Source organism: Suncus etruscus, chromosome 13, assembly GCF_024139225.1.
Source record: "Suncus etruscus isolate mSunEtr1 chromosome 13, mSunEtr1.pri.cur, whole genome shotgun sequence".
NCBI lineage: Eukaryota > Metazoa > Chordata > Mammalia > Eulipotyphla > Soricidae > Suncus > Suncus etruscus.
Genome location: NC_064860.1, coordinates 15,044,831 through 15,048,498, shown reverse-complemented (window position 1 = coordinate 15,048,498; position 3,668 = coordinate 15,044,831). Strand labels below are relative to the sequence as shown.

General features: G+C 40.6%; 1 non-coding gene across 1 annotated transcript; it reads left to right on the top strand.

Annotated features, from left to right (window-relative positions):
- Positions 1-2,558: 2,558 nt before the first annotated feature.
- LOC126026754 (U6 spliceosomal RNA) lies at positions 2,559-2,664 on the top strand. Its single transcript, XR_007501975.1, has one exon. It is a non-coding gene; the product is annotated as a U6 spliceosomal RNA (small nuclear RNA).
- The last annotated feature ends 1,004 nt before the right edge of the window (positions 2,665-3,668 follow it).

Here is a 3,668-nt window from a genome sequence, read left to right as displayed (position 1 = left end):
AATTGCAGAGTTGAGCTCTTTGGGAGATGTGCATCAAGGTCATTTAAGGACTTCCTGTGAGGGTTCATGTGTGGAAATTACAGAATCTTTCTCTGAGCAGATGTTTCCTATAGCAAGAGTTTGTGAGCCTTGCTTCTGAGCCCTGGGAACTATGTGCAGAGGTAACACTGCATGCTAAGGTGCCTTGCAGCCAGGAACCGCACTATGGACATTCACAGAGTGTTGTCTGGGAAATGTTCCTGACACAAAACTCAGCTGCCCAGATCTGATTTGTGTGTCCTTCCTCCCTATTTCCTTACTTGTGCATCTTTTCTTCCAGAACACTCTTAGGGGATCCTGCTGGCCTGCATCTCCTTCTGTCCTTGAATCTTATTTGGGTCTCTTAAGGCAGCCGAGCCCCCTGTTATTACCTGCCTATGTATGTGGAAACTTGCTCTTCTAACCACTAATTCTTACTCCTGTGGAGTAAGGTGGGCACCAACTCCCTTCCTGGAAAAACACTAATGTTCCGTGGGGTTTGGAGCGTGAATTTCTCCCACTAAGTAAGGCAAAAAGGCTCCTCTGAGCGAGGTCTTGGTCTAGAAACCTCTCTATGACCCTAACAGCCACTAAAAATACATCCAATTCATGTGGGAGTTCAAACCTTTCTGTCACCCTGCCTGAGAACATAGCGGAATCTCTCCCTGTGGATTCCATCTGTGTGGTAAGTGCAAAGGCAAGACAGTTTGGGGTGTTAGGATTTTCCCTGGCTTCCCACCTCATGCAAGCATCAGGCAACTATGTCCCCCATTACTATCAGAAAGTAAAGCTGATAGTAGCTTTCACATGCTTTCACTTTGATCCCAAGATATAGTACAGGAGTTAAGAAACTGACCTTAATAGCCTGTGGCTGCTTTGGCTTTTACCTTGATTTGACCTCTGGGACCACATATAGTCCCTGAGCATAGAGGCAGATATCACCCCTAAGCATCCCTGGGGTGGGCCTTAAACCAAAAATTAACTGAATTGGGCTGGAGCGATAGCACAGTGAGTAGAGCATTTGCCTTGCATGTGGCCGACCTGGGTTTGATTCCCTCAGTCCCATATGGTTCCCCAAGCCTGTCAGGAATGATTTTTGAGTGCAAAGCCAAGAATAACCCCTATGCAGGGCCAACTGTGGCCTAAAAACAAACAAAAACAAAACAAAACAAAAAATTTAACTGAAATCACCAACTTATGAAACACATTCAAATATATTGGTCTAAAGATGTTAGAGGGGATTGGCGGGTACAAGAGGTTTTGGGGTGGAGGAATACTGACACTCTGGTGATAAGCAAATATACGTCTATATAACCCCCAAATAAATATGCACAGTCTAACAATGACAAAACTGAAGATCATAAAACTTTATTACCTACCACCCACACACCCTCATACCTTGACCTCATTCCTTCCTCCTTGCTAGCAAGTTGTTCCATTTTTTATGAGCAAAAAGAACTTGGGAAAGCATCTTCTTACTGTATTGTCTGCTTTTTTATGAGAGTATAGTGAAGTTGGGTCACCCCAACAGTGCTCAGGGTCAACTTCTGACTGCTCAGAGGTCACTCCTGGCAAGTCTCAGTGAACCAGAGAACCAACCATGACTGATCATAGGCAAGGTAAATGCCTCATTTTTTGTATTATTGCTCCCACCCTCCCTTTTTAATTGTAATTCTCTTCTAGCTGGACTAACCTGTTAGATTAACTTCTTTGCTTCTTCCTTTTAGCTTTGTGACATTATCCTTCTTGGTCATAAATCACTGAGAGTTTGGTGAAATCTCTTGCTCCAAACTCTAGATAAATTGTCAAAGTGGACACTCAGTGTCAAAATTCCATGACCCTTTAAACTCACCCATAGATCTAAGTAGCCATGTGAGAAAATAGCTCATTGGAGGAAAGCAGAGATTTCCATGAATAATCTATACGGGTTCCTTATTGGTCAGATAGGAACTGAATATATGTGCCTCCTCTGAATTTGTATGTTGGTGCCTCCAACCCCAATGTATTAGTTTTATTAGTATCCATGAATTTTATTTTTAGATTGCAAATAACAGTACTCATTTCTCTCTGATTAATTTCACTTAGCATAATGTACTTAAGTTCCATCTGTGTTGTTGCGAATAGCTTGGATTTCATTTTTTGCACGATTAATAATAACAATATAATATATATAAATGTTGCATTTCCTTAGCCATTCATTCACAACTAGTTTTCCTTTTAATCTTGATATTATTAATATTGTTGTGGTGAAATTAAGATACAATTTTGAACTAGTGTTTCATCTTTTTTGGGGTGTTTACACTTAGCAGCACTCAGAGGTTACTGCTAGTTTTGTGCTCAGAAATCACTCCTGGCTCAGGGGACTATATGGGATGCTGGGGATCAAACCCATGTCTGTCCTGGGTTAGATGTATTCAAGGGCATTGCCCTTCTGCTGTGCTACAATTCCAGCCCAATGTTTCATCTTCCTTGGATAAATATCTAGAAGTTGATTGCTAAATTTTATGGTAATTATAATTTTAGTTTAAAAAATTTAGGAAGTGCTCGCTTTGCCAGCACATATACTAAAATTGGAACAATACAGAGAAGATTAGCATGGCCCTGTGCAAGGATGACATGCAAATTTGTGAAGAGTTCAATATTTAGTAAAAAAAAAATTAGGAAATTTCAGTTACATTGAGGACAAAATTTTGGCCATGTTCCAACTCCCAGTCCATCACCAGTATCAGTGTCTCTTCAACAATGACCTGAGGTTCCATCCTACCTCTTAGCCAACTCATTATTTGTTTGTTCAGGGTGGAAGGTCACCTGATAGTGCTCAGGGCTTACTACTAACTCTGCTCTCATGGATTACTCCTGTCAGGATTAGAGGGGCCAGATGGGTACCAAGGATGCAAGCAAAGTCAACCACAATACAAAGTTAGTAACCTTCCTGTTGTACTATCACTTTGGTCTACAAACTCTTTTTTTTAATTTATTATAGTTTAGGTCACATGCTTACAACAGTGTTGACATTAGTGGCTTTAATGCACATAGTTGTCTCACTTCTAAACCCTTGAACTATCCAAGACCAGTGCCTTTATATTATTGCTATCCTGCTTCCTCATTCTTGCCCTCTACCATCACACACACACACACACACACACACACACACACACACACACACACACACACACACTCATTATTCCATGACATGTTCATTTCTGTAACCCAGGACAAAGGATTTTCCATATTTAAATCATTTGATACCTTTCGTTTCCTTGTCTCATCACTCGAGCTAGCATAGGTAAGTGAGGCTCTGACTTAATCCCTAGCCCATATATGGTTCTCAGAGCATCTCCAAGGGTGCCTCCTGAGCAACATTAGAATATGGTAAAAAAAACAAAAAACAAAAAATAAAAACAAAAACAAAACCTAATTAACTAAATTTGAGGAACAGTTCCCCACAGTCCTTTCTACTAACCAATATTAGAGCAGTCTTGTCAAGGATAGGTGCTATTAAACCTGTTCGTGAATTCAACCTGCTAATGAATGATTCTGAATGCAACAGAATGTTGGCCCCAAACATTAAAAGCCATCTATTGAGAGAAGTCTTTACGCTGAGGGAGACTGGTTTTGGAAACAGGGATCTTATTTTCAATGGAAGCAGC